General features: G+C 50.2%; 1 protein-coding gene across 3 annotated transcripts in view; it reads left to right on the top strand.

Annotated features, from left to right (window-relative positions):
• Amz1 (archaelysin family metallopeptidase 1) overlaps window positions 1–5,785 on the top strand; it is a 29,462-nt gene that overhangs the window by 5,418 nt on the left and 18,259 nt on the right. The window lies entirely within an intron of this gene.

Raw genomic sequence — 5,785 nt, forward strand, 5'->3', positions numbered from 1 at the left:
GCATAAACCCTGAGGACCCGAGCTTAACTCCAGGACCCACATGGTGGAAGGAGAAAACTGACTCCTGCAGGTTGTCCTCTGACTTTAAACATGAGTTCTGGCGTGTTCACACCTCTCCCACGCCCCACAGACACACGCTGATAACAAGTTCAAGGTCCTCTGCAGCTACACAGTAAGTTAAGACCACCCCAGACTCCTTGAGACCCTCTCTAAACAAACAAACAAACAAACAAACAAACAAACAAACAAAGGCCTCATTGTACCTGTGGTCCCCTCGCTCAGGGTGGTTTCATCTCTGGATCCTTACTTTGTATCTGCAGAGTCCCTTGTTCCAAAGAAGACCTCTCTGCTGAGGGTGGGGGTGAACCCATCTTTAAGGAGACTGTTTTACTCTCTCTGGAGAAACTGAGGCATGGCAAGCATGACAACCTTTTAAAGATTTGTTTTTTATATATATAGTGTTCTGTCTGCATGTATGTCTGCAGGCCAGAAGAGGGCACCAGATCTCATTACAGATGGTTGTGAGCCACCATGTGGTTGCTGGGAATTGAACTTGGGATCTCTGGAAGAGCAACCAATGCTCTTAACCTCTGAACCGTCTCTCCAGTCCCAACATAGCAACTTCTTGGGGTGGTCAGCTGTGAGCCCTAGGTGTGTCTGACCCAGAGGCTGGTGACCAGGGACCAAGGTACACCTGGGTCAAAAGAGAGGGATCCAATTTCTAGAATATTCGAGAGGTTTGGAGACCTGCTTGGGTAGAGGGCAGCGTGTCCCATTGTACAGAGTGGGTGACTGACAGGCAGTAGCCTGGGCTGGATGTGGCTTCGTCCAGGGCATCCTGGCCTGGGGACCACCTGCCTTGGGGGATTCCTTCCAGTTCATCAAATTCTCACTGGGGACTTGTTCATCTAGATTTCCAAGTTCATGTGCTGACCTGGCAACTGGAGGCCTGGCTGTTGTGGCTCTGGCATCTCCCAGCAGTGACAAGAATGGACATTCTATAACTTCATTTATGTAGGCACATATGTGTGCAGACCATCGGCCAATCTCAGGCATTGTCCTCAACTGTTCTCCAAGCTAGGTTTTGGCTTTTTGTAAAAGGGTCTCACTATGTGTCCCTGGCTGGCCTGGGATTATATAGACCAGGCTGGCCTCAAACTCACAGAGATCCTCCTGCCTCTGCTTCCCGAATGCTGGGATTAGGGATGTGTGTGCCATACCTAGCCTCCACCCTATTTCTTTGAGGCAGGATCTCTCACTGAGCTGGTGGCTCTGTCTCCCAGTGGTGGGATCACAGGCCTGAGCCTCCGTGCCTGACCTTTTCTTGGCCACTTGGGCTCATGCTTCCAGGGTGAACATTTTACCCACCGAACCATCTCCCCAGTGTCTCACAGGTTCTTTATAGTAATCAGCTTTGGAAAGGACCATGAATCTTTTCTCACAGCCTTAGCGTTTGCCCTAACAAAGCACACCAGAAAATACTCACCAGAAGTGTGGCATTTTAGCTGCTGTTCAGGTCAAGCCTGTAAATATCAGGACTTGGGGAAGTGAGACAGGAGCCTTGTGAGTTTGAGGCCAGCCTCGGCTACATAGTAAGACCTAACCAAATCTTTGGTGGGAGGGAGGAAGGGAGGAAGTAAAGAAAGAAGGAAGGGAGGAAGGGAGGGGAGAGAGGAAGGAAGGAGGGAGAAGAGGGAAGAAGGGGGAAGAAAGGAAGAGGAAGGAAGGAAACAGTTTCTGACAGAGAGGACTATGTGGACAATCCCTTTAAGACGGTTTTAAATGTGGAGGGAAAAAAGTCAGAAATTAGGGAAGAGACCTGGTACTGGGATTACAGGGTCAGCCTTTGACTTTTTTTTTTTTTCAGAATTCCCCACATTTTCTACATTGGATATTTATGGTTGAATCATTATTTCTTAATTATTATTTTCTTATGGAAAACTCCTTTTCCCTGTGGGAATGATGGCGTTGCACGTCTCGGCCATTCACGGAGACGCTGCTGAGAACAGGGGGCGTGTCCAAAGAATGAGAGCTGCTGAGAGCAGGGGGCGTGTCCAAAGAATGCGATTGGAGAGGGCGGGCTGCCTGCCAAGGTCCCAGGAGGCTGTCAATTTCCCTTCAGGAAAGAATCTGTTACCCTAAAGAGACCCAAGGAGAAAGGGAAGTTTGGGAAGAGGCATGGAGATTTAACTGGGACAGCAGCGCTGGGCATAGTGTTACAAACCTGTAATCCCAATTCTGTGGATGCTGAAGCAGAGTTTAAGGCTAGCCTGGACTACATAAGGGACTCTATCAAGCAAAAAACAAAACTCCATCAACGGTAGCAACCATGCCCACGACTGAGGCTGGGCACAGGCTTGGCCCTGTGCTTAGAGTCCACCTCTGGAGTGGCTGTCAGGGGCTATGGGAAACCAGACATGAATCTGAAGGCAGCATTTCCTGTTCCTGTGTCTGGAGTATTGAGTTTCCCCACTCTGGCTGCTGTCACCAGCTTGCCTAACCCTTGGTGACAGTGGTGAGGGGGAACAGAAACCCCCTTTTAGCTGGCAATTCTTTGCAGGGTAGGTCAGTTCAGCAAGGAGGGCCTTCCACCCCCAAATACAAGCTTGATACATTGGGAAACTCCCCTGTGATCTGGACCCCTGACCCAACCTGATGGGGCCAGGGCAGGTTCTTCCTGGCCACCCAGGTGACTCTGGATACTTGCTTCTAGAACACAGTCGGGCTATTCGTCCCTGCAAGATGGGAAGAAATAGGCTGGGCTGTGGTTTGGTAATGATGGATATGGGCGTCATTGTTCCGATACTGGCTTGTTGACTTCTCGCTATAGACGGTAGCCAGGCCTGGACCACCTTGCTCATACTGAGGTCAGTGTGATGGGCACAGATGTAACACAAACCTGGGTTGCCTGTGGACTAGTGGCCTAGAAGTATCTAAGAGCACGGGAGGCTCTGGGGAAGAGATTAGTTCTCTCTCTCTCTCTCTCTGCAGCTGGCGATTGCTTGAGGCAGGATCTCACTATGTAGCCCTGTCTCTCCTGGAATTCACCACATAGACCAGGCTGGCCTTGAACTCACAGAGATCTGCCTGCCTCTACCTCCTACATTCTGAGATTAAAGGCATGTAATGTCTTTTTTTTTTATGTTTTAGAGATTTGTTTTTACTTCTGTGTATGTGTGTTGGGCGGGGGTTGGGTGTGTGGTGTGTATGCAGTACCCACAGAGGTCAGAGGAGAGTGTTGGGTTCTCTGAAGCTGAAGTTACAGGTTGTGAGTACTGGGTGCTGAGAACCGAACTCTGGTCCTCTGCAACAACATCTGAAGTGCTGGGCCATCTCTCCAGCGCCTGTTCGCTTGAGTTGGGCTTGGCTCATTTCATCCTATGTTTGACCTCGGGAGAGGAGGAGCTGAGATACCCAGCCTGACTGAGAGAGATCATGTGACACACGCCCCAGTGTGCCTCTGACCTGACTCTATAGGACTACTTCCCTGGCTCACTGGGTGAGAATCCACTGCAGGGCTGACACTCTTTGTCACCTGTCAGCAGCTCCGGAGGGCCCAGGAGAGGGGGATATGGTGTGAGAGCCGCTGCTTCCAGGTGGCCTCTTGGTCCCGTGATCCCTGTGAGAGCATTTTCCCCCGCTTTTGGCTCCACACCTGGGTTGGATGGGATGGAACAGACCCTGTGGGCTCCCAGCACTGAGATCAGAGAACACCTTCTTGAAGCTGGTTCTCTCTTTCTACCTTTATGTGGGTTCTGGGGATTGAACACTCAGGTGGTCAGGTTTTCGTGGCAAGCAGCTTTACCTGCTAAGCCCTGTCCCTGGTCCCTCCAGTGTGTTTTCTCACTTCTCCTGCTCTTCCTTAGTTCCAGTCAATACACATCTGTTAAATAGCAGCCTCCCAGCCGGTGGAGCACGCCGTTAATCCCAGCACTCAGGAGGCAGAGGCAGGCGGATCTCTGAGTTGGAGACCAGCCTGGTCTACAGTACAAGTTCCAGGACAGCCCAGCCAGGGCTACATAGAGGAACCTTGTCTCAAAAACAAAACCCAGAATAAAAAATGAAACAAGGAATGTAGGGGCTGGAGAGATGGCTCAGAGGTTAAGAGCATTGCCTGCTCTTCCAAAGGTCCTGAGTTCAATTCCCAGCAACCACATGGTGGCTCACAACCATCTGTAATGGAGTCTGGTACCCTCTTCTGGCCTGCAGGCATACACACAGACAGAACATTGTATACTAAATAAATAAAAAATAAATATTAAAAAAAATAATTAAAAAAAAAGAAATGTAGCAGCCTCCCTCCCCCATCACATTATAACCAGAGTCCCCAGCCCTGATGGTAAAATGTCAGAACGCAGCCTCGTGGGGTAAATGGTCCTTAGCTGAGAGTTCACCGCTGCAGCCTGTCCTAGTAGGGGAGTCCAGGGGGGAACTTACAACCGCAGTCAGGAGCAGAGAGAAATGAATACATATCTGCTTGCTTGCTTGTGCTTCGTCCCACTTCTCCATTGTTACACAGCTCAGGACCCCTGCCTACGGCACGGTGCCACCCACACTGGGCTGGCTCTCGCATCGATCCATTCATAAGATCATCAGGCCAACTCAACGTAGGCAATCCTTCACTGAGACTCTCTTTCTAGGCGATCATAGGCTGTGCCACGTTGACAAAGCTCGCTTTCACAGACTCCAAGCCTGACTCTGGGGTGGGGAGTCGAGGTCTTGGTCCTGCCTATAGCCATGGCGAAGCCTGGGCCTTTAGCGAGTGTGAGAATGCCAGGCATAAAGCCTCAGATTTCAGTGACCTGCTAGGGGGTCCTGGGAGGCAGACCAGAGACTCACTGCTAGCAGGTGCTGAAGACCCCATGGGGTGGTCTTTGGCACCCATAACCGGCAGCTCTGGGGCTTCTTGAGGACATCCCTAGGGACTGCCTAGATAGCTGGTCTCAGAAAAGAACCCAGGACCAATGTGGCCCCAACGTGGTTGTAGCTGTTGCCCCTTGTCCTCTGGTCCCGGGATTGGGGGCGCTTGGTTCCCACGGAGGTTTCTGTATCTGACTCCCTGTCCTGGCTGCATTGAAAGTGTTTGTCAGTGACTAAACAGTCTCACGTGGCTACCAGTGAAGGTCTATACCAGTTTAAGACATTTATTTGTCTGGTTATGTGTCTTTGCCCTTGGCTACTATGTATCAAATGCCTGCTCTCTGCCAGGCCCTGTTTTGGGGTCCAGATCATGGGTTTCAGATACAGCAAGAGGGACAGGACAAAGCCCTGATTTAGCATCCACCTGGGGGTAACAGGTGCCATGGGAGGTTGAGGCAGCCTCCTGGGGTCCCTATTAGAGCAGTGTATTTTTTTTCTTTTGAGGGGAGAGAGAATGTTCTAGAAGAGTAATAAAAAAGAGCATTAGGGGGGCTGGAGAGATGGCTCAGAGGTTAAGAGCACTGACTGCTCTTCCAGAGGTCCTGAGTTCAATTCCCAGCAACGACATGTCATTTGTAATGAGATCTGGCGCCATCTTCTGGCCTGCAGGCATACATGCAATAATAAACATAACAAACAAATCTTAAAAAAAAAAAAGAGCATTAGGTTGATTAGGTTGGGAAACCCTTAGTGGGTTTCCAGTCTGTAGCACCATCAATTTTCCTGCTTGCCACTCAGTTTTTCCATCAGGAAGATGGGAAACAGGCTCATAGGTGACCATGGTAAGAATGTTCTGGAAGCACTCAGAATACTCTCTGGGGCTAGAGATGTGGCTCAGTTGGTAGAGTATTCATCAAGCATGCAA

Source organism: Microtus ochrogaster, unplaced genomic scaffold, assembly GCF_000317375.1.
Source record: "Microtus ochrogaster isolate Prairie Vole_2 unplaced genomic scaffold, MicOch1.0 UNK27, whole genome shotgun sequence".
In the NCBI taxonomy this organism is placed as follows: Eukaryota; Metazoa; Chordata; class Mammalia; order Rodentia; family Cricetidae; genus Microtus; species Microtus ochrogaster.